The sequence below is a fragment of the Rhinoraja longicauda genome, chromosome 26, assembly GCF_053455715.1.
Source record: "Rhinoraja longicauda isolate Sanriku21f chromosome 26, sRhiLon1.1, whole genome shotgun sequence".
NCBI classification, from domain to species: Eukaryota; Metazoa; Chordata; class Chondrichthyes; order Rajiformes; family Arhynchobatidae; genus Rhinoraja; species Rhinoraja longicauda.
In genome coordinates, this window is record NC_135978.1 from 14,328,346 (window position 1) to 14,355,071 (window position 26,726).

Below are 26,726 nucleotides of genomic sequence, written 5' to 3' on the forward strand. Positions count from 1 at the left end.
CTTGCCATGTGAGCAGCCCACACTTGCACATTTCATGCCATCTGAGGAATAAAAAGGGGATGATCCCCTTTTTGGAATTGTACAATAGGCCTCCAAATAGTCAACGGGAATTAGAGGAACAAATGTGCTGGGAGATTGCAGCAGCCACCAAACTAATAAGGTTGTCATGGTGGGGAATTTTTCCAATATAAACTAGAACTGCTAAAATGCCAAGGGCTTAGGTGGAGTGGAATTTGTCAAGTGTGCCCTGGAAAGTTTCCTCAGGCAATATTTAGATGACCCTACAAGGGAGAGAGTTTCGTCTACTTTTCGGGAATTGGGCAGGGCAAGTGATTTGAGTGTCAGTGGATGAGCCTTTTGGAACCAGCGAACACAATTCTATTAGCTTTAAAATAGTTATGGATAAGGGGCAGGGCTGGTTCTCACGTTAACGTTCTAAACTGGGGCAATGCCAACTTTGATGCTATTAGACAGGGCTGAGAAATGACAACTGGAGTTTAATTCATATAAGTGTGAAGTTTTGCATTTTGAGAAGTCAAATCAGGATGGGAACTTCACAGCAAACAATAGGGCTCTGGGTAGTGTTGTAGAGCATGGGAATCGAGAAGTATAAGTTGCCTGAAAGTGAAGGTAGACACAACATGCTGGAATAACTCAGGGGGACAGGCAGCATCTCTGGAGAGAAGGAATGGGTAACATCTCGGGTCGAGACCCTTCTTCAGATTGAAAGTGACATTGTAGGTAGAAAGCATGGTGAAGAAGGCTTTTGTTACATTGGCCATGATCAGTCAGGGAACCAAATATAGAAGTTAGGACATTATGTTCCAGTTGTATAAGAGGCTGATGAGATTGCACTTGGTATTGTGTTCAGTTTTGATCACCCTGCTACAGGAAAGATGCCATTAAGCTGAAAAAAGTGCAGAGAAGATTTACAAGGATGTTGCCAGGACTTGAGTGCCAGAGATATAGGAAGAGGTTGGACAGGCTAGGACCTTATTCCTTGGAGTGCAGGAGGCTTTGGGGTGATTATGTAGAGGTATACAAATCACAAAGGGAATAGATAGGATGAATGCACAATTTTCCCCAGGATATTAATAATTGGAAGTCATAGGTTTAAGATAATTTGTATGGAACGAGCTACTAGAGTAAATAGTGAAGTTGGTACAAAAACATTGAAAATACATTTGGACAAGTACATGGATAGCAAAGGTTTAGAGTGATATGGGCCAAACATGGGCAAATGGGACTAGCTTATTGGTCAGCATGGGCGAGTTGGGCCAAAAGTCATGTTTCTGTGTTGAATTTCTCCATGACATTTGAACACACCCAGCAACCTACATGCGTGTGTCAATATGTATGAGGATCATACATAAAGCCAATTCCTTCATGAAGAACATTAAACCTTTACACTATGCAAAATTATTTTTTATCCCATTATACCTTGTTCTTCGTTTTTCTTTTGTCCAGTATGTCTACATTGTGAAATCTGAAATGTGATATAGACAAATACTACTTTAATTCCACAGGCAGTGTAGATAAAGAGTAATAAAGTGCTTAACGGGCACATGAATGTTCAGATATCCCCAAGTTACCACTTTTCATTGTCCAACAACTAGAGAGTCATATCGCCTCTGAGGTGCCTTTGAAAAGCTTTAGAATTCTAACAGAGAAGCTTACAAATGAAATGTCCTTACTCATTGGTGATCACATTTACAACACTTACCCTGTGCTAAACAACCCCACAGGGTGATGTCATTTCAATCAACTCCATTTTCCACATTGTCTATAGTTTATTTTTTTTACCAATGGAAGGAGAGTTGAATTGTATAAGCTTGGTAGTTTCGAAGTTGCTAGGAAATGCTATCCATGATCATCAAAGAATTGATTTCTCTCTGTTGTCTTTGAACACACCGATAAACTTTAACTGCCAGGAAAAGTGTTTAGAGCTTTAAAATTCTCTTTCTGGGAGTTCTATGTTGTGCCAAAATATAAGTGCTTGTTTTCCCACTAAATTCTTACAAAATACCTACATGCCCATTGACATGAGGGATGTTTAGTGATGGAGGATCCATAACTTCCTGCTGTAAACAAGAAATAGAAATGATCAAACCTAAGTCACAATAACCAGGCTTTACAGGAAAGTGTAGAAAAATAAAGTGGGATATTTTAAACTTGAAAATTAGTTCAACTGAATGGAATAAAGTGGAACAGTTTAAAACAAAATTAAGATCAAGTTAATTAAAATGGAACAGACTGAGGATACAGTAGATGCTGTTTACATTGTGATGTAATATGTTGAGGTGTGTCATTTTATATGCTTGCCAAAAATAATCTTACCAGACCAGTAGACTACCAGCGATCTGAAGGCTAATTTGCATTCCTTAACATGACATTGGGTTTCATTGGGTTACACTGGAATTTAGAAGGATGAGAGGGGATCTTATCAAAACATATAAGATTATTAAGGGGTTGGACACGTTAGAGGCAGGAAACATGTTCCCAATGTTGGGGGAGTCCAGAACCAGGGGCCACAGTTTAAGAATAAGGGGTAGGCCATTTAGAACGGAGATGAGGAAAAACTTTTTCTGTCAAAGAGTTGTAAATCTGTGGAATTCTCTGCCTCAGAAGGCAGTGGAGGCCAATTCTCTGAATGCATTCAAGGGAGAGTTAGATAGAGCTCTTAAGGATAGCGGAGTCAGGGGATATGGGGAGAAGGCAGGTACGGGGTACTGATTGAGGATGATCAGCATGAATGGTGGTGCTGGCTCGAAGGGCCGAATGGCCTACTCCTGCACCTATTGTCTATTGTCTATTGTCTATTTTGACCATCTGAAAACAATTGGCTGTTTAGAACATTTATACAATTGATAAAGAGTTTTGATAACCAAAATTTACAGAATGTGTTTTCAAATTCACAGCCATCCACATATTCTCAGACCTGGCATATTCATAGATTATAATCCCATCTTTATCTCCATGAAAGTGGTAGTGCATGCCATTTCCCTCATTTCTATATCTCCCAGAGGTGAAACATATAACTCCAAAGCTTTTGATCCTAGGTCATCTAGGTTCTCACCTTTCTGTTTTCTCACCCCCCATCTCATATCTCCATTCACCATGACTATTCCTTGTCAAGCCAGTCACCTGAATCATCTTCCCAAACAGAAACTCTGACACCCACTTTCAAACCAATACCCTGCTGTCAGGTTCTAAGCATAAAAGAGAGCGAGACTAGTGACACATGCAAAGAAACATAAGAGGGATACAATGTATGAAAGAAATACTGAAGATTAATTTAAAAGTTGAAGTGTTAAACAGAGGAATGGAATGGGAAAAATGAAAGCAAGAGAAGGGGAGAGAGCGAGATCTAAAAATAAAAAACAATTTTGTCCAATCATAATGGCACAGATAGAAACATAGAAAATAGGTGCAGGAGTAGGCCATTCGGCACTTCGAGCCAGCACCACCACCCCGTTCCTGCTTTCTCCCCATATCTAACTCTCTCTTGAAAACATCCAGTGAATTGGTCTCCACTGCCTTCTGTGGCAGAGAATTCCCCAGATTCACAACTCTCTGGGTGTAAAGGTTTTTCCTCATCTCAGTCCTAAATGGCCCACTCCTTATTCTTAAACTGTGACCCCTGGTTCTGGACTCCCCCAACATCGGAAACATTTTTCCTGCATCTAGCCTGTCCAATCCCTTAAGCATTTTATATGCTTCTATAAGATTCCCTCTCATCCTTCTAAATTTCCAGTTGGCATCACTATTATTTAAAAATCAAGATAAATAAAGTTGTTAACTAAATACTTGTGGATAATGAAATTTCAATTGGTATCTTTAGCTTATAAGCCTTCATTTAAGCTAAGGCTAAGGATTATAGATCCCTTAAACTAAAACTATAATACCTCCAAATTGTCAACTCTTCAGAGAAATTCAATTCATTTTTTGTCATCAAACATCACTGGAGAGAGCATGTGAGCTTAATATGTGTATAATAGAAAAGGACTCGATCAATCAAAGGGCATAACTTCTCGAGTTAGAGATCTAAACAAAATGTAAACAAGAAAATGGAAAGACGAGCAGGCAGTAAATGTGTGAAGAGGAAGGTTGAGTGCAAAAGCGCCTGGAATAATTTGAGATGTCAGGAAAGAGTGGGAGGTGATTGCTTTCCCAGCTTTGCAGGCATACGCCAAGGGCTTCATTGTTTTCCCCATTCTTGACGTTGCAAGGCAGTCCTTTTGTGCCATTTTTGTTACCATTTTTGTGGAAGTTGTACTGACCAGCAAGATCTGATCATGGACAAGTTTCTCCCTCAAGCATTTTGTGGTTGGAGTAAAAATGTGGAGGCATTGTTAAAATGTTTGTATGGGAGGTCATTTGTGTAGATTATATGTGGATTTTGTGCTCCTCTTGAATCTGAATCCTTAAACAGCCCAAAAGTGAGGCAATGGGTTTGCCGGGGTACAATGGTTAAATTATAGGACAAATAATGAAGATCTTGATTCAAAACCCACCAAATCTACTAAATGTACTTAGTAATATTGGATTTTAAAAATGCCAAATAAGTAATTTGTACCAAATTATCATTAAAACCTCATTTGGTTCACGAATGTCCCTGTGGGGGAGTAAATCTGCTATCCTTACCTGGTCTGGGTTGTATGGGGCTCCAAGCCAACATAGGTGGTTGAATGAAATGGCTCAGTTGCACCATAATCACTTCAGTGAAAGGAGAAAGAATAAAACTTGAATGACCACCCGGCAATATCAGTAACTGCCCAGTTGATTGTGTGGGGCTTTTTCCCCAGTATCCAGGGATTAGTGTCAAAATTGGGAGATCTGATGTATTCCCCAGAAAACTGAGCTTGATATAGTCACAGCAAAGTACTCCTCCATTTGTCAGCAAGTCCTGTCCCATCAAAGGAGGTGATTAAGTTTGTACACTCGTGGGGGGGAGTAATCAATAATTCATGCGCTGAAGGAGGATGGTGGATGATGAAGAGACTTTGTAGGGCTTGGAGTCAATGCAGTCGGTTGCCAATATCACCCTCCACCATATATTTGTGCTAAGTATGATAGACTCAGAACAGAACTGGCAGTAGAAAGCGAGGCAAATGTGAGACTCTACTTACCATCAGAAGCAGCTGAAATGTGCACGACCATAATCTGTCATCTCATGGTCTGCCATATCCCTCACTTTCTCATAACCAGCAAATGAGAGGACTAATCCTAACTTAGTGAGAAGTTTACAAGCAGCAGGAGGTGAACTTTAAATCGAGGAGTCGACCTACTGAACCTAGTGAGCCATGTTTGTAAAACAATGTGCAATGGACACGGAAATGTAAGCGCACAATGAATGCATGAGTTCAAACCTCTACATCCTATCGCATCCATCATAAATAGTGGTGGCAATTGGGTAGGTAATGGAAGAGGAAGCTTCAACAGCATTCCTATCCTGAAAAATGTTTGTTTCAATATATATCAGTGCTAAAGACAAAATAGAAGCATTTTCAACTTTGTTCAGTTGCAACTGCCAGCTTGATGATGCACGAACCTTCCTCCTGAAATTGTCACCATCACAGAAGCCAGTCTTCAGCCAATTCAATTCACTCAAGTAACAGCTGAAAGCATTGAATACTGAAAGGTCTAAGGAAAAACATGGTGGTATTACTGAAGAAGATGTATTAGAAACAACTAACCCCCAAAGTGAAATACTCCAATACAGTTACAACAATGATATCAACCCCAGATTTGGAAAATTGCCCCAGTGTGTCTTATTCCTCATCCCCTGAGACAAAGAATCCCAGAGATTCTCCGCTGTATGAGAGAAGTAATTTTTCTGAATCTCAGTTTACACGGTCGACCTTTTGTTTTGTGGGTATCACAAAGTGCTGGAGTAACTCAGCAGGTCAGGCAGCATCCAGGAGAGAGGGAATGGGTGACGTTTTGGGTCGAGACCCTTCTTCAGACTGAAAACCCTTCATGTTTTGTGGTGACAAGCACTTGTTGGTGACTCTCATTGAAAACCCTCTTACTGAAAATTCTATAAAAAATCGTTTCTATAATCCACGTCTGGAGTGTGATGGAATACACTCCACTTGGTTGGGTTAGTCCAGCCTCAACAACATTCAAGTAGTTTGACATCATCCAGGACAAAACAGGCCACTCCAAAGACGTACAGGTATGTAGGTTAATTGGCTGGGTAAAAATGTAAAAATGTTATTAAAAAAAAAATTGTCCCTAGTGGGTGTAGGATAGTGTTAATGTACGGGGATTGCTGGGCGGCACTGTAAGGAGTTTGTACGTTCTCCCCGTGACCTGTGTGGGTTTTCTCCGAGATCTTCGGTTTCCTCCCACACTCCAAAGACGTACAGGTATGTAGGTTAATTGGCTGGGTAAGTGTAAAAAAAATTGTCCCTAGTGGGTGTAGGATAGTGTTAATGTTACGGGGATCGCTGGGCGGCACGGACTTGGAGGGCCGAAAAGGCCTGTTTCCGGCTGTATATATATGATATGATATGATATGATAAGACAAAATCACCTAAACCTGTAATGTCTTTCATCAAGAGGAACAAGGGCACTTGGCTCATGGGAAGACCACTGCCTACGTATTCTCCTCCAATTTTCACACAATCCGACTTGAGAATATATTGCCAATTCATTATCAAAAGCAGCACAGAAGCTTTCATCAGAAGGACTGCAACAGTTCAAATGGGCAACTCACCACCCCCTTCTGAAGGGCAACTAGGGATAAACAATAAATGCTGGCCATGTCAGCAATGGTCAGATCCTGAATGAATAAATAAAATATAATTAGAATTCATTAGTTTAAAAAGATCTGACATATGCTAATTGTGATCAGTATTATCCTTCCATTTAGCCTCAAAGCATAAACAAAGGGCACAAAGTGTTAATTGAGGTAAATAGGAGACTTAAATACTTGAATTTGTTGGACTAAATGATCTATTCCTTCACTGTAAAATTTGATGTATGGGACAACTAAAGCTGCCTTACACTTTAACAAGATCTAATTTCCAAAGATGTAGAGGTAAATTAGTTTTTATCAGAGACCTAAATTCTCACAATCAGATTTTTATTTTGGAGATCAGGTTTTATCGTGGGCTTCCTTACATCTGAGCAATTTCTTTTAAATTAACAGTTTGAAGTTTTCTCATAAGTTCTTGCGCCTGAGCCACTATAAAAACCTGTAGCGGTAATATGACAATAAATTACATTTATGTGTTCATATGCCTAATGCTTGCTTTGTATTTGTCCTGTTATGGTGTCAGTGCATTTATGTACATCAATGTTGTGTGCATCCTAATGCATCATCTTCTGTTTGCAATTCTCATCTAATTATTGATTGGTTTCAGGTTTGCAACACGGTAATTGAAAACTTTTGGTATTCAAAACGAAAATCACATTGTCTCTTAGGAGACTCTGCAGATGGACATGTTTGGATCAATGTGAAAGGTTCAAATGTTTATTTTCTAATCGTTACCCAATATCCTTTGAGATTTTGAGATGAAACAAACTCAATTTTTAGCACATTCATGGACAGTCGTGGTTATAGTTGTTCATCTGAAAACTATCTGGGGAAAGGTGAGGAGTGGGAGTATTTGGAAGGGGAATGGTGTGGGTGATGGGAGTGAATAGATCTGGCACCATTTTCTTGGGACAGCGAGTCTTCTTGAGGGGTACAGTGATGCAGGTGTTAAAGCTTTCTCCCCACAGCACCTCTGTGAGGATTTTGCACATTCTCCTTGTGACCATGGGGATTTCCTCTGGGTGTGCCAGTTTCCTCCCACATCCCAAAGATGTGCAGGTTGGTAGGTGATATAGCTGATGTAAATTGCTCCAAACATGTAGGTGAGCGGTACAATCTGAGGGAAGTTGATGGCAATATATGGAGAATAGAATGGGTTAGGGTAGGACTGGTGCAAAGACAGGTGCATGGATTCAGTGGGCTGATGGATGGGGACGATGACAAAATGGGAAACAATGACAGTGAACAGCAGATTACCCAAAATTCAGGAAAGACAGCATAAGTGAAACTATCTCTACTCACTTTTTGCTTTATTGTTCCCTCTCACTCCTCCTGACAAAAGTGTTCCTACCAAGAAATGAACTTGTTATTAAGTGATCTGAGCGATTCTCTGTCTAGACTTGAGTTTATACGTTTATAGACTGTATTTGCTGCTCCCATGCTGGACCTTAAAGATTAATAGTCAATGAAATAAGGGAAACAAAATTACTAGCTAAATCCTAAAGGTGTAAAAGACATTAATCTAATTGTATGTGTGACCTTTCATGGAGCCTTTTCAGTTTTGGATAAATGTAATTGCACATATTGCAAAATGTTATGGCTTTCTCGGATTATTTAAATAGCATCCTTTATCATGAAATTAAAATAAAAAAATAAATGTGATTGCAATGCGTAAGGCGGAATGCTGAACAATCCTCTTTTCTCAGTGTGAATTTACATGTAGATTGTGGTCAATACAACTTTGTCAATTGGGAACTTGATGACTCAGTGACTTAAGAGGTTGTCCAATTAACAACCAAATTCTACAGATCCCAGGTTGCAATCATGCTGCGTTATCCATTCTCAGCAATGCAACTGTGCAGCCGCTAAAATGACCTCTGTTGTCATTGACTAATTGACTTTAAAGAGGAAGAAATTGGAGAAGCTCCTCCTAAGCAGAGAATCTAACTTCACAATAAAGGTATCTATCACATATTTTGTCGCCAGTACATTGGAGACGTTTTCTTGAACAGATAGTTTTGGAGAACTACAATTATATTCTTAATAGCTAACTCAATTTTCAAATAAATCACATTAGTTTAAGAAAACTTTACAGCAGCATGTCAACCTTATAAAATCATGCCAGAATTCGTTTGGAAGTGATTGAGTGGATGAAAGTGAACAAAATTGTTGATGCTGCAAATGTGAAATAAAAATAGAAAAAGAGAAAAGACATTCGGTAGAGCAGACACCATCTGTGGAATAAGAAACAGACTTAATCTATCGAGTTTAAGATCTTTTTTGTGAGGTTCCTATTTCCTGGGATGGGATAAGGTGGTGCAGCGGTAGAGTTGCTGCCTTACAGCACTTGCTGCACCAGAGAGCCGGCTAACTTCTTCTCTAAATATTCCACCACATTCTTCAGGCCAGCAGGGCAGTTATTAGGTTCTAAGCAGCAAATATGTTTGAGTTCGCTACAGCCTAGAGGAAGAGTGAGATGGTACCAGTTGAGCTGATGGAAGGGCGATTCAGACAGTGATAAAGTAGGAGCACTGAAACTGATGAACGGGTGCGGCACACAGAAGTGGTTTATGGATGAGACAAAGCAAGTCTGTGCTTCATAACAATAGTTGGGACCAACTGGACTGTCGGACCGAAGTGTTCCTGGTGACCAGAATCATCACTGTCCAAGACATTTTCCAAGATAGTGAAAAAATAAATAACAGTAACCTTATTTCAGGAGGGGATATGGAGCCAGCTACCGAGGCAGAGAAATATGGGTAGCAAGCTGCATGAAGATGTCACACATTCGGCAGATCCAGGGGTAACTTCAATGCCCGAAACCGAAACAGTTATGAAGGTCAAAGATACATGGAAATCATTTAGAACACTGGATCTATAAATCCTGTACCTGTGTGAAATTCTTTCACTGGTTGTAATTAAAGGGGGATATTTGAATTATCCAAATTAATTGATTGAATTAATTTGACTTATGTTAGTAGGTCATGCATGGAAATACATAAGAACGCCCACAGTCTTGATCCCAGGGTAGAGGATTCTAAAACTATAAGGCATAGGTTTAAGGTGAGAGGGGAGAGATTTACGTGGGACTTCAGGAGCAACATTTTCACTCAGTTGGTAGTCTGCATCCAGAATGAGCTGCCAGCGGAAGCTACAGAAGCAGATACAATTATGACTTTTAAAATACATTTGAACAGATATATGGACAGGAACGGTTTAGAAGATTATGGGGTCAGTGCAGGCAAATGGGACCAGCCCAGTGTGCCATTTTAATCAGAATGGTTAATGTGTACCAAAGAGCCTGTTTCTGTGCTCTATGACTGTCTAACTATGACTAACTATCCTTTAGGATTGTACTTTGACTAGAGGCCTTTTTATATTGTATTAAATATTCAAAACTTCTCATTATAACTTGACCAGCAGCCACTAAATAATGGAATTAAGTATTCTATCGTGACGGCTCATTTTTGTTCTCCGAGGCAAGGCAAAGGCTGAAAGAAAACAAATATTTTTCTCCCAAAGCTTTACAGATCCTTCAAATAGAAACTGTAATATAAGGGTAGAAATAGTGAAAAGAAATTGGGAAGAAAGAAGGTGAATATTGCTCGGGTAAGGTTGAGAAATCTGGATATTTCATAGAGCAGGGTAGGAGAAAGAAGAAATCCCTCAGCCTTTAACTTTGATCGAACTTCTGAGACATTTCCACACATAAATCCATCATACTTCATACATTTGGTGTCGGAAATTAGGGGGATAATGAGAAAGTGAAACGAAGACATGCTGGAAACATTCAGCTGGTCAGATAACTTTTTTCCACAAACACTGCCTGACCTGTAGTGTTTTTTAATGTATTTTATGTTTTAATTTCAGATTTCGAGGCTCTGTAGATTTTTTTTTGATTTTCACAAGTGAACAAATGGCTTGACTTTTATTTAAATTCATGTTATGGATGACAGAAGAACAGGAGAAAAGTACAAACCTCTTCATCTGCTCCTGTTCAACCCTAAAAGACCAAAAACTACCTTAAGCAAAAATGACAGTCCCGAAACATTGATATTGGGGAAGGCACCAAATTTGTATGTGTAAATAACCAAGGCCTGGAGCAGAAAATGGCAAACACGGACAAAGGAACCACTACCACACTTCACTGGTTCGAAGGACCATCAGAAACATGATTATACTGAACAATGACCAGGAGTTGGTCCATTTCAACTCTGGCTTATGCATAGAGCATCTGAAACACACTAGGGGGAAATTGACACACAAGCACTGACATAGAGCTCCACCCGCTGCAGGGTACGCCAGGGATTTGACTGGGTTCCAATCCAGATGGATGGCATGCTCCTTGAATTGTACACCTGAATTCTCTTAACACATTCCAAAGCACCTCAGGGAACTGCAAATTCAATCTTAACCTGCTAAACGCCAAAGCCACAACAGTCTCTACACCTTCTGCAGCAACAGCTTCCGCAGAGGATGCCCACAGATCTGTTATCCTGCCACAACACATAGCCTTGCAGTTCAAGGTATCATTTGGCAATTGTCATTGTTCGTGACACAGATGAATGGTACAAAGAAGTCTTCTGTCTCTGCACAGTTTGAGGCATTTTCTCTCTTGCTTTCATGTTTTATTTATATGCAGTAAAATATTTGTCATTATACATCGTCTGACTGCATTGAACAGATCTTACTATTTACATTGCCTCTGGTATCCATATACTTACAACAAATGGGAAATGTCAGAGCAAACTTTTTTTCAAGTTTCTTTATGATTAAACAGAAGTAGATGCACTGATACAGCTACAAACACAATTTCTTCTGTTCCTATTGACTTAACATACAGTAAATATCCATGATTATGAGGAAATCGACATTTGACAGAACATGATAAGTATAAACCTGTTGATCAAATGGGAAGACAAATGCTGAACCAGATTCCTTGCCGTTCACTACTTCACTGCCTCTCCTTTACATTCCACACGTATGTTCTGACTATCCCAACACTTACAAAATCAGATTCTCATGTATGGTGTAGACCTTTAGAAATGTCTAAACATTATAAGTTTGGAAGGGGATTTTCAAGCAGATATTTAGGCTGTTTCTGTCCTCTTTCCTCGAGTACCTGTTGTATATTCTTCTTCTGAAGGCGAATGCAATTCCTTCACCATCACTAACCCAGTCAGAATGAAGATGATCACTGAAATCATCACTGCCCACTAATTCTCTTTCCTCAGATAGTCTTCTGTTGGCTTGAATCTATTGCATGTTTGTGACTGGGTCAGTACAAAGAAATGCCTCTTAATTAACATGCAGCAATTTTTTTTCAGAAAATTGAGCCCAGTGTTTTGGCAAAGAATGACTGGAAACATGTCAGCCATCTCTATAGTATAAGAAAATAACTGCAGATGCTGGTACAAATCGATTTATTCACAAAATGCTGGAGTAACTCAGCAGGTCAGGCAGCATCTTGGGAGAGAAGGAATGGGTGACGTTTCGGGTCGAGACCCTTCTTCAGCCATCTCTATAGACTGAGTAAGTGAATAGTTGAAATCGTAACAATAGATAAACTATAAAAATCAAGTTTAAATTAAAAAATAATAGATGGTGGGGCTTGTGAAAAAGGTCCTACAATAATCATGGTATTTATTCACAAAATGCTGGAGAAACTCAGCAGGTCAGGCAGCATCTCAGGAGAGAAGGAATGGGTGCCCATTCCTTCTCTCCTGAGATGCTGCCTGACCTGCTGAGTTACTCAAGCATTTTGTGAATAAATACCTTCGATTTGTACCAGCATCTGCAGTTATTTTCTTACACTACAATAATCATGGGTGACTGTGCTTTTTATATTGAATCAGCAACGGAAATTATAAAGATAGTCTAGAGGACTAGTTACTTGGAACAGCTTCTTGGATAATATATTATGGAACCAATCAAGAAATATGCGAGAAACAAGGAACTGCAGATGTTGGTTTTCACAAAAGGACGCAAAGTGCTGGAGTAACTCAGTAGATCAGGCAGCATCTCTGGAGAACATGGATAGGTGATGTTTCAGGTCGAGACCCTTCTTGTTCATGTTCTCCAGAGATGCTGCCTTTGTGTCCTTTCAAGAAATATGCTGTTTTAGATCTGAGGCATGCTTAACGAGTGATCTCACAGTCAAAGATTCCTCAGAGGAAGACTGATCATAACAGGATAGAATTTCACTATCGGTTTAAGACTGAGAAACTGAGATCTGAAGCCAGTGTTTTTAACTGATATAAAGGCAATTATCAAGCTATGAGGACAGAATTGGCTAAAACAGACTGATGAACTGGATTACAAAGTAAGATGGTCAATAAACTGGCAGACATTTGAGGGAATATTTCATAATTCACACCAAAGATATACTGCATGAAGAAAAGAAAAGGCTCTTCAAGAATAATAACCCTTCTTTGGCAAACTAATGAAATTAAGAATTTTATCATATTGACAAAAAAGGCATACAATTTTACAAAGATTAGTACTGGACCAGAAGATCAGGAACAGTTTTCAAAAACCAATAATGTATGAGTGAACAATTATTACAAATGAAGGAACTAGATTTCTAGCGTAAATTAACAAGATTAAAAGTTTTTGCATATAGGAAAAGGAAGGTAGTAATTATAGTTACTTTGGTCCTTAGGGATTGTGACCGGGAGATTAATAATGGGAAATAAGGGGTATTTGAACAAATCTTTTGTATGTTTTCATTGTAGAAGTCACCAAAGGCATCATAATGATCGTTAAAAAAAATCAGGGATCAAAAGGGAGAAACAAATTTGAAATAATAAGATCACTACAGAGAAAGTATCAGACAAATTAATGAAACCAAAGACTAACAGGATTCCTGGAGAGTATATTTTGCATCCTCGAGTTTTAAAAGAAACTCGACTGGTGCGCACCCGTTGTGTGCAAATCTCTCCTGCTGGCGGCCTCGGGCATCCATCGCATCGGCCAGAGTGAGCTGTGAAGCCAAAGCCTCTTCTGCAGCGGTCGGCGGTGAACGGCAGCGACGGCCATCTTGTTGGACCCTGTTAGACGCTCTGCCGCCACGCTGCACCACGGGAGGAAGGTCAGGCGGCTCCGGTCCTCCTGGGGGGGGGGGGGGGGGGAAGCGCATTTGTTAAAGTTTTTGAAGTAAATGTTTTTGAAAAGTAACAAAAGTTGATCTATTGAGACCGCGGGGGAATGGTGAGTAGGGTGGGCCTAAAATTGTTGCGCTATCGTGTACCCTTTTTTCCCGGATGAAAACCGCACAAAGAAACATACGGGACAAGGGCAAACAAACAAACAAATGGGGGAACAAACAAGATGGGAGTTTTAGTAATATATAGATGGCAGTAGTAATCATGGAAACAATGATTGAAAATTCCCTAGAATGTTTTAATTTGTCTTGGAATTATGAAATTGAGTATTTTCTATAAGCGCCAGTGGCTTGGAAACAAAAAATAATGCCCCCTTGATAAACAAAAAGAGAGATGGAAGGCAGAGCACTGAAGGCTAGTTAGCTTTTCCGTGTGGTATAAAATGTTGGAATCCATTCTTAACTATATGGTAGCAGGACACTTCAAACAGAATAATATAATTAAACAGAATCAGCATAGTATTATGAAAGGGAAATTGAGTTTGAAAAATGTATTAGAGTTCTTTGAGGGTGCAACAAGCAGATGGATAAAGGGGAACCAGTAGATGTGGCAAATGTGGGTTTCTGAAAGGCATTCCACAGCATACCACATATACGATTACTGCACAAAGGACGCTTATGGTGTTTGGGGTAATATATTAACATGAAGATTGTTTAACCAACAGAAAACAGAGGGCTGTGAGGTCATAAGGTCACAAGGAATAGGAGTAGAATTAGGCCATTCGGCCCATCTAGTCTACTCCGTCATTCAATCATGGCTGATCTATCTCTCCCTCCTAACCCCATTCTCCTGCCTTCTCCCCATAACCTGTGACACCTGTACTAATCAAGAATCTATCTCTCTCTGCCTTAAAAATATCCACTGACGGCCTCCACAGCCTTCAGTGGCAAAGAATTCCACAGATTCACCACCCTCTGACTAAAGACATTTCTCCTCATCTTCCTAAAAGAATGTCCTTTAATTCTGATGCTTCGACCTCTAGTCCTAGACTCTCCCACAGTAATTAAGGTTAGTTCGGGTGCTAGAGCTTCAACTGTTTACAATTTATTTCCATAACTTAGTTGGACGGACAAAAGATTTGTACGTGGATTTGCTGATGATACAGAGGAAGGAAAGAAAGAAAGAACACAGAGTCTGAAAAGTGGTTTTGATAAATTACCTGGATGATCAAAATTGCCAAATGATGTACCATGGAACGAAAAATAAGACTGTCCCCTTTTATAGGAAGAATGGAAACAACAAAATACGATTTTGTTGATAGGTAATGGAAGGTAATACAATGGCACTGAGGAATCTAAATATTCTCATATATAAAATGTGCAAAGCTATAGTAAGTAATTCGGAAGGCAAATGAAATCATTACTGCAGAGTGCAGTACAAATGTAGGAGGTGTTGCATGGCATTGTTGAGATGGTACTTGTAATGTTCAATGTTTTGGCTTCCTTAGTTAAAGAAGAATATATGTATTTGTCTTGGAGAAAATGCAATAAAAGCAGGCTCACGAGATTGATTCATAGTATGAATGATTTTTTATGAGTTGAAGTGGAATGCCTCAGAAGATAAGAATCTTTGCAATTTTCAATCCCAGAGACTTGTGAATGCACATACATTGAATTTATTCAAGGGCCAGACTTTGGTTATAGAGTAATCAAGGATTTGACTGAAGAGGCAGGAAAGGGGAGGCATCCTTGCTATTCAAGCATTCTCGGCCCAACAATGCAATCATGGTTAATGTCATCAAAAGTCTCCACTCCATTTGTTCACTTGCAGTTGAATATTCCAAAGACTCACAACATTCAGGGAGAACAGATCCCTCCACAGATAGACACAAACTGCTGGAGTAACTCAGCGGGACAGGCAGCACCTCTGGAGAGAAAGAATGGGTGATGTTTCTGGTCGAGAGCCTTCTTCAGACTGATGTTAAGGGAGAGGGAGATACATAGATAAGGAAGTGTAAGGTGTGAAAATAGGACAAAGGGAATGGAGTTCAAGGAAAATGTAGAATAGATCATTGTTAGCTGGGAGAAAACAACAAAGCAAATGGATTTTAAATGTAGTCGGAGACAGTAAGACTGGTCGGGGAACTGGGAAGGGGGAGGGATGGAGACCGAGGGAAAGCAAGGTTAGAGAAGTCAATGTTCATACCACTGGGATATGCTGCCCAAGCAAAATATGAGGTGCTGTTCCTCCAACATTTCTGTTGGATGACTCATTATCCTGGGATCATGCCTCTAGTTTGTAGACTCCCTGGCTGGGAGAGATTTCCATACAGCAGTGGCCCTTGACTGCTAATATAATTAAGAGGGATAAAACTCCTCTGGAACTATAATACTCCCTGCTCTGTTTCAGGTAACCATGTAAACCAATGCTGTAAGAACCAAGGTCGTTCTGACAAGATAAACGGCAGGAATTTTGAATACTCCCTGCTGGTGAGCTGAGTATTTTTAGCAGAACCTCTACACAGAGTTATCTTACCAACCCACTTTTTGTCTGGATCTGCAAATGTGGGAAGGTGTGAATTCAACATGAGCCTAAAATACCTCTACCTGTAATATGTATGTTACCTCCACAGTACTTAAAGCAACATTATCTTCATGGATATTTGTTTGAAATGATGCAATATACCACAAAGAGTCCAATGGTCTCCTCAATTTATGTTATGATGACATTGGTATTTAAAATAAAACTGCATGACACTAGGAAACTATTAACCCGCCATTTTTAGCACCAAGAATGTTGCCTTGGTAACCTCAATGGTTTAAAGAGGCAAGTAGAGAGTTTTTGACACGAGGAAAAAGAGAGAGAAAGAATACAATATATCTTTATTGTCATTGTACAGGGGTACAACGAGATTGGGAATGCGACTTCTTCCGTGGCGGCGCCTAACGGCAGCGGAGGACTAGCAGTCTGTCCGTCTTTTTTTCCCCTTTTTTTGTTGTGTGTCGGTGTTGGGATGGTTTTTATATATATTTTTTTGGTTGTGTATGTGTGGGAGGGGGTGGTGGTGTGGGTGGGTGGGTGTGGGTGGGTGGGGGAACTTTTCTCTTCCTCACGGCGCGGGGTGCGGCTCGGCTGCGGGGCCTAACATCGCCCGCTGCGGCTTGGCCGCTGGACTTTACATCCCGGTGTGGCTTGGCCGCTGGACTTAACAGTGCCCGGTGCAGCTCGACCACGGGGCTTAACATCGCCCGGTGCAGCTCGACCACGGGGCTTAACATCGCCCGGTGCAGCTCGACCACGGGGCTTAACATCGCCCGGTGCAGCTCGACCACGGGGCTTAACATCGCCCGGTGCAGCTCGGCTGCGGGACTTTTCACCGCTGGTGCGGCTCGGCTGCGGGACTTAACATCGCCCGGTGCGGCTCGGCCGCGGGGCTTAACATCGCCCGGTGCAGCTCGGCTGCGGGGCTTTTCATCGCTGGTGCGGCTCGGCTGCGGACTTTACATCACCCGGTGCGGCTCGACCACGGGACTTAGCTGCGCAAGGCTTGGTCGCGGGCCTTTCATCGCCCGGTTCGGCCGCGAGACGTTTCAGCGCCCGGTGCGGGGACTGTGCGGGTCGGTCGGGGACGAGCTGTCTGTCCGTGGGCGTGGGGAAGAGAGTGGAAGTTTTGTTGCCTCCATCACAGTGAGGGGGTGTTTGGAGTCACTGTGATGGACGTTTGTGTTGGGGTCATGTGTCTTGTGTTCTTTTTTTTTTTTTTTTTTTTCTATGACTGCTATGTAGTTTCGTTCGGTACTTCGGTACTGAACGACAAATAAAGCTCTGTTATACCTGTTATCTGTTATGCAATAAATTAATTAGCTAATCAGCATAAATTTAGACAACCCAGTGAAATAAAATTAGACGGTGAGATTAATAAAGGGCGAACAACTTAATGTAGGGGAAAGATTTATTGGAGTTGGTTGCTTTTCCTGTATTTTTGTGCCCATGGTATTTGACTTCCCTGGAGAGCTAGAATTGTTTTTCTTAATATGTAAATTTTAGAAATTCAGTAAAAATAAGTTTTGTCTTTTTTACATCAGTGTCCAACTATGTCTCAGAATCAATGAAATTGAACTATAATTACATCACTAGAGAATCCTTAGAATTAATAAACTCACTCCTCAACTTTAAAGGCTTTGACAATCTAATAACTTTATCCAATCTCAGTTGATCACAAACACATTGTGGAAAACAAAAGTCTAGGCATCTTCAATATAATAACAGTAAATCTCCAAAGACAAGAAGATCCTATAAGTCCTCCGAAATATTATGATGGATGATTATGTAAATTGGGTTTGCAAATTATGGAAAGATGAAATACATTTAGTTCTGTTTGAATTTTAAAGATAAGGCATCTCATCTTGTCTAAAATAAAAGAACTAGAAGGATACATGGTATTGGGGGTAGGGTACTGACATGGATAGAAAATTGGTTGACAGACAGAAAGCAAAGAGTGGGGATAAATGGGTCCCTTTCGGAATGGCAGGCAGTGACCAGTGGGGTACCGCAAGGTTCGGTGCTGGGACCCCAGCTATTTACGATATACATTAATGACTTAGATGAAGGGATTAAAAGTACCATTAGCAAATTTGCAGATGATACTAAGCTGGGGGGTAGTGTGAATTGTGAGGAAGATGCAATAAGGCTGCAGGGTGACTTGGACAGGTTGTGTGAATGGGCGGATACATGGCAGATGCAGTTTAATGTAGATAAGTGTGAGGTTATTCACTTTGGAAGTAAGAATAGAAAGGCAGATTACTATCTGAATGGTGTCAAGTTAGGAAGAGGGGATGTTCAACGAGATCTGGGTGTCCTAGTGCACCAGTCACTGAAAGGAAGCATGCAGGTACAGCAGGCAGTGAAGAAAGCCAATGGAATGTTGGCCTTCATAACAAGAGGAGTTGAGTATAGGAGCAAAGAGGTCCTTCTACAGTTGTACCGGGCCCTGGTGAGACCGCACCTGGAGTACTGTGTGCAGTTTTGGTCTCCAAATTTGAGGAAGGATATTCTTGCTATTGAGGGCGTGCAGCGTAGGTTCACTAGGTTAATTCCCGGAATGGCGGGACTGTCGTATGTTGAAAGGCTGGAGCAATTAGGCTTGTATACACTGGAATTTAGAAGGATGAGGGGGGATCTTATTGAAACATATAAGATAATTAGGGGATTGGACACATTAGAGGCAGGAAACATGTTCCCAATGTTGGGGGAGTCCAGAACAAGGGGCCACAGTTTAAGAATAAGGGGTAGGCCATTTAGAACGGAGATGAGGAAGAACTTTTTCAGTCAGAGAGTGGTGAAGGTGTGGAATTCTCTGCCTCAGAAGGCAGTGGAGGCCAGTTCGCTGGATTCTTTCAAGAGAGAGCTGGATAGAGCTCTTAAGGATAGCGGAGTGAGGGGGTATGGGGAGAAGGCAGGAACGGGGTACTGATTGAGAGTGATCAGCCATGATCGCATTGAATGGCTCGAAGGGCTGAATGGCCTACTCCTGCACCTATTGTCTATTGTCTATTGACATGCCCTGTGTTTGGAAAGGACTGAATCCAAACTTTAAATCTGTGTAAACATTATTTCAGTGAGCAAGTGCTGCATCTTTGGAATGGTACTCTCGGGAACTGCTGCAGGCAGTTAGCATTGATTCACTCAAAACACGTTAGATAGATTTGTTTCAGAAAATAGCATTGTGATACAGAATTTGAGTAATTTGAGACACAACTTATGATAAGTGTAGAGAGCTTGAGAAAAACGATAACAAAACTATGATTTTTGAAACTCTCCATCATTGTAACATTCCATGTGTCATGTGTAGACCAACTGATGGTTGTGATCAGGGAACAAGTTCATTAAGAGTTGAGCAGTAGCTGACCAAGGTGGATTTCATGTTCTCTTCATCCACTTTTCTCTAGATCGCACCATATGAGATATAAAACATAGAACAATACAGCACAGGAACAAGCCCTTTGGCCCACAATATCTGTGACAAACACGAGGCCAAAACAAACTAAACTCATCTGCCTGCACATAATTCATATACACCAATTCCCTACATATCCATCTGCCTATCTAAATGCCTCTTAAATGGCACTATCGTATCTGCCTCCACCCGCACCCCTGGCAGCATGTTCCAGGCACCCATTACCCTCTGTGTAAATAACTTGTCCCGAACATCTTCTTTAAACTTAGACATAACTTTGTCTACAAGAAAGAGATAATATATATTATAATATGTGCAGGCAGATGAGTATTATATTATAATATATATTATCTCTAATAAAATATGATCTGTAATGTCTCTTATAACTTTATATACTTCTATTATGTCGTCTCTCAACCTCCGATGCTGCATATAAAACAATCCAAGTTTGTCCAAGCTCTCCTTGTAAGGAACACCCCCTTAATACAGGTAGTATTCTGGTAAACCTCTTCTGCACCGTCTCCCATGCCTACACATTCTTCCTGCAATGGGGCGACCAATAAAGTCTTGTAGAGCTAATTATGACTTCCTTTCTCTTGCACTCAATGCCCCAAACAATTAAGGTCATAAGTGATAGGAGCAGAATTAGGCCATTCAGCCCATCCAGTCTACTCCGCCATCCAATCATGGCTGATCTACCTCTCCCTCCTAACCCCATTCTCCTGGCTTCTCCCCATAACCACTGACACCCGTACTAATCAACTAATCAAACTAATCAACAAATGACACTACTCCCATGGGATTAATGTCATGTACGAGTGGGCAGGTGCAAGTTCTCTGTATTGTGGGAACAAGACTCCAGATTCTGAAATTATGAAACAAACACTGAAATAAGATAGCAAAGTACAAGAGCATGAGTTAGTTTAATGTTCAAAGATTTTACTTTTCATTCATGTTTATTGGAGATGTGCAGCAACGTTTTTACACAGAGAGTGGTGAGGAGCCTGGAATGCATTGCCGTGGGTGGTGGTGGAGGCAGATGGTGTGTGAGTGGCTTTTGGAGAGGCACATGAAAGTGACGGGCATAGAGGGATCTGGATCATGTACAGGCAGGTGAGATCAGTTTAACTTGGCATTGTGTTTGGCACAAATATTGTGGGCCAAAGGGCCTGCTCCCGTGCTGTACTGTTCTCTGTTCTATGATAAGCCATGATCAGCCATGATCACAATGAATGGCGGTGCTGGCTCGAAGGGCCGAATGGCCTCCTCCTGCACCTTTTTTCTATGTTTCTATGTTCAGATTGGCTGGTTAATGTAATTAGGCTGCCTTACTACATCAGCATTGTTTAAGGTCACTCTCATGCGGTCTCAGTTACATGGTGTGCAACAGTCCATGTTAGCCACAAGGATATTGCAATTCTTAGGTTTAGGTTTTATTACTGTCACATGTATCGAGGTACAGTGAAAAACTTTGGTTTGCGTGTTATCCAATCAAATTAGATAACTGTGCGCATGAATACAATCAAGCCATAAACAAGTACAAAAGGTAGAGCAAAGAGAAATATACCAGAGTGCAGAATTTAATTCTCAGCATTGTAGTGCAACAGATCCAGAGAAAACGTCTAATATCCATAACGCAGTAGGTTGGAGAATCAGGCCTGTACCCTAGCTTATGGAAGTGCTATTCAGAAGTCTGAAAGTGAAGGGGAGGAAGCTGCTCCTGAGCCTGATGGTAAACACAGAAAAGCTTCTGCATCTTCTGCCTGATGGGAATGAGGAGAGGGTGAAATGACTGGAGTAGGAAAGGTTCTTCTCTACAAAGAAGGATAGGAATATAATGCATCTTATCTGGACACACTGGAGCTTAATCTTCATTTAACTGACACTGGTGCTCTAAGGATTTCTCTGCAAAAAATCATGACTGTCAATGCTTAACTACAAGCAACTGCTTCCACAATGTTTGCATCATAGACAATAGACAATAGACAATAGGTGCAGGAGTAAGCCATTCGGCCCTTCGAGCCAGCACCGCCATTCAATGTGATCATGGCTGATCATTCTCAATCAGTACCCCGATCCTGCCTTCTCCCCATACCCCCTGACTCTGCTATCGTTAAGAGCTCTATCTAGCTCTCTCTTGAATGTAATCAGAGAATTGGCCTCCACTGCCCCCTGAGGCAGAGAATTCCACAGATTCACAACTCTCTGACTAAAAAAGTTTTTCCTCATCTCTGTTCTAAATGGCCTACCCCTTATTCTTAAACTGTGGCCCCTGGTTCTGGACTCCCCCAACATTGGGAACATGTTTCCTGCCTCTAACGTGTCCAACCCCTTAATAATCATACGTTTCGATAAGATCCCTGCACCTGACCTTTCCTTGCATCCGAGCAGAGCGGATTCCTCCCGTGTGCTTCCTTCCCCACTCCCCAACCCTTCCTCACTGGTTTTGCTTTTCAAGTAATCATAATGGTCACCCTGGAGGCAGAGACTCTGAAGAGAGACAAGATGAAGTTGGCATGCTAAGATGCAAAAATCAGCTCCTCTGTGCACTCGCTAATGCGGGAATTGAATAGAAACAGAGCTAGGAGAGAGCGTATGTGTAATGCATTGGATTTTGCCAAGAGGCATTACACTGCACTGATCAGATCCTATTGTTGAGTGTAAGAGTTAAACCTGCAGTCTCTCTGGGAGATAGAGAACATTTGTAGCCCATTGTGCCACTTGAAATTGTCAATTGTTGCAATGACATAAAAGGAACCTTGATCGCACTCTCCTGAGAGAATTCTCATTGTTGCTTGATTGTATAAATAATTGGTTTGAAATGTAATCTGCTTGATGCCTCGCGCTACCCATTGAATGTGAATTTGATCATTATGTTGTCTTGTGCACTACTCTCAGATGCTGTAGCCCAGGTGACGTTGAGGCAACATCGGCATATTACAGCTGAGGGTGAGGGTTTGGAGCTCAGCTGAGACCTTCAGAGAGGAGCTGATCAGAGAAAAATGTATTTTGAGCAGAGGTCAGTATTCTTGTAATAAGGTGACGATGTTTAACTTGGTGACACCCATCAGGTAGCACAGATTCTGCAGCCAACCATTTCAAAATTTGAATTAGGGATTAATTTATTGATGCTAAATGATTAGTTGAGATGGAGCTGCAAAGGTCAATTCAAATATCATGTGGACTTTGTGATCAACTTTATTAGTGCTCGTGGTTGTTTTACATCTGAGGGCAGGGATTATCATATCATATCATATCATATATATACAGCCGGAAACAGGCCTTTTCGGCCCACCAAGTCCGTGCCGCCCAGCGATCCCCGTACATTAACACTATCCTACACCCACTAGGGACAATTTTTACATTTACCCAGCCAATTAACCTACATACCTGTACGTCTTTGGAGTGTGGGAGGAAACCGAAGATCTCGGAGAAAACCCACGCAGGTCACGGGGAGAACGTACAAACTCCTTACAGTGCAGCACCCGTAGTCAGGATCGAACCTGAGTCTCCGGCGCTGCATTCGCTGTAAAGCAGCAACTCTACCGCTGCGCTACCGTGCCGCCCGGTACCATGTGCCTGGTTGACCATGTGCTTCTTACCAGGTGTAACCTTTGATCTTTTCCTCAGGTGACCAAAGTCTGTGATGTGCATTGAAGGCAGTGATCATTCATGAGTGCCTTCACTGGGAATAGTCCCGGAGATACAAGAAGGTTTGTGCTTTCTAGAACCTCACCGTGATCCTTTATTGTTGGAGAGCAGTGTGCTGCAGAGGGGACAAGTGGGCAGAGGAGCTGGGACTTGTGGATGTTGAGTGACACATCCTCCATGTGCTTTGGTGAGTGAGCTGACAATGTCTTGGAGCTCAGCTTGAAATGTGGGTGAACCTTGGTTCTGGATTTCTTATTAGCTCTGAAGATTGGAGTTGAGTTGCAGCATTGGGGAAAGTGTTGGGTTTTATAATGCAGCTTTGGCTTCACTGAGATTGTGTACCCGACCTATTGTAGAGTAGGGTGCTCCATAAGTGAAGTGAAAGACTTTATGTTAGGTTGAGCAAGGCTTTGCATAGCAGCTGGTGCCATCCCTGCTCTTTCTTTGATGTTGTGCAGTGAAGATCATGTCCACTGTACCTCCAGGTACAGAATCCACACCAAGATTGAGGGAGCATTTGACCATTGGAAGGAGGTAGTTCACAATCAACGGCACCTCCATGTCATCAGGAGCTGGGCAAAGCAGCTTTCTGCTTATTATAAAGCTGAGATCTTTTTATAGACTTTGATTGGGACATTGCGATTGATGTGCACAAAGAATGATTTACAGTCAATTACACAAGCGCCTTCTTCTCCAAGCACATTGCGATTGATTTATTAACTTTAACTGTGGTGGCTGAAGCCTCTGTGCTTTACCTGTGAAAAGTTAAACATGACCCTTTTACAAACTCTCCATCTCAATTTTCTCTGTGCCCTGAATTTTATCCGACAAGGTAATTATACTCACACTTCTTTGCAATACAATATAACTGCCAGTCTTGTGTGAACACTGTTCTGGTAAGATTGTCCAGTGACTGAGCTTGAATGAATATATCTCTCAACACTACACAATTTACTCAGCAAGGTCTTACTTTCAAGCCTATAGCTCTCATGTGAAAGAATATTGATAACTTGAAGGCTAGAATGTCTATAATTCTCTCCCAACAACCAAATACATCTAACTCTGTCTGGCAAGATTTATCACAATCTTTTTCCCAAATTTTCCATCTGTGATATTAACTCCTCTCTTAGTTGATGCCTTCATTGGACCAGTAAATCCTCCCCCAACCCACAATAAGCAGGAATCCAAATCACTGGCACAAATGGCACAAGAAGTCTGATAATGTGTAATGATATTTAGTATACTTGTATCATTTTCTGTAATCTACTGGACGACAGGCACTCAACATTAAATCTGAAAATTGATCATTCGGATGAGCGTTTAGCGTTCAGGCCAGGATCTGGCCTGGTCAGTTTCTTAAGCGTGAAAGAGATAAGAGGAACATCTGCAGTAGCTTATCCATCTACAGCTATGGATCACAGAGATCGCAAGGCAGTTGCATAATCTGTGTGGTTCTTGTGGAGTCCCCATTATATTTCCAGTGAAATATGTGATGAATTGGGAGCAGAAACAACATTTCCCATTTCAGAACTTATCGTCCCCTTCATCGCTCGCTCCTGGAATGCTGTAGTATTTTTGTTTGAGGAATATCTGACAGGCTCTTTAGCACTTCCCACTCAATAGGACCAAGCAAATATTGTTAATCTGAACAAAAAAAATTGTATGAGAAAGTAAACCATCAAAACTATTCAACACGTCCCAATAGGACTTTGCCCCACCCACCACTCTGTCATTTGTGGGTGATCTTAGACATGAAATATCTGTGGCTTTTAGACAATAGACAATAGGTGCAGGAGTAGGCCATTCAGCCCTTCGAGCTAGCACCGCCATTCAATGCGATCATGGCTGATCACTCTCAATCAGTACCCCGTTCCTGCCTTCTCCCCATACCCCCTCACTCTGCTATCCTTAAGAGCTCTATCCAGCTCTCTCTTGAAAGCATCCAACGAACTGGCCTCCACTGCCTTCTGAGGCAGAGAATTCCACACCTTCACCACTCTCTGACTGAAAAAGTTCTTCTTCATCTCCGTTCTAAATGGCCTACCCCTTATTCTTAAACTGTGGCCCCTTGTTCTGGACTCCCCCAACATTGGGAACATGTTTCCTGCCTCTAATGTGTCCAATCCCCTAATTATCTTATATGTTTCAATAAGATCCCCCCTCATCCTTCTAAATTCCAGTGTATACAAGCCTAATTGCTCCAGCCTTTCAACATACGACAGTCCCGCCATTCTGGGAATTAACCTAGTGAACCTACGCTGCACGCCCTCAATAGCAAGAATATCCTTCCTCAAATTTGGAGACCAAAACTGCACACAGTACTCCAGGTGCGGTCTCACCAGGGCCCAGCACAACTGTAGAAGGACCTCTTTGCTCCTATACTCAACTCCTCTTGTTATGAAGGCCAACATTCCATTGGCTTTCTTCACTGCCTGCTGTACCTGCATGCTTCCTTTCAGTGACGGATGCACTAGGACACCCAGATCTCGTTGAACATCCCCTCTTCCTAACTTGACTTTTTTGCCTGTTGAACAAGAGTCCTTGTTCTTCAATATAATCCAACGCAAATGAAACCCTTTGGAACCTTTCCGCAGTAAGCCCTAGTAGCAAAATAATAATTTTGTTCAATTGCATATCTCTTATTTTTCATAGGTGTGATTCATAAAACTGTGAATTATTTTCTAGATCTGGAGCAAAAAAGAATACATTTATTTGCTTGTGAAATGATAGGAGATATTGCTACTTCAGTTTTTTATTGCAATATTCCACATGTAACAGAATCATTGCAATGTGTATTATTTACAACAACAGTCCAAGACATGTATTTAGATTTTGAAGGAATGATAAATTGGTATAAAACAAAAGATCTGTATTTGCAAATGAAATGATAGCTGCAAGCAATTCCTTTCAGTTGCTGGATTTATGTGCAAGTTTTTTTTTCAAAATGCAAAATATTGCTCAAAATTTCACAATAGGCAAAATCTTTTAAAATATTCACAAGGTAGAGAGTGAAAGCAGGGAGGCTGGTGAGAAAAAAATGCAATGGAATGAATTAATATCCCTGTAGTATACATAGTATACAATGTACCATGTATACAATATACATAGCTGCACAGAGTCTCTTGCCCAGAGTAGGTGAATCGAGGACCAGAGGACATAGATTTAAGGTGAAGGGGAAAAGATTGAATAGGAATCTGAGAGGTAACTTTTTCACACAAAGGGTGGTGGATGTATGGAAGAAGCTGCCAGAGGA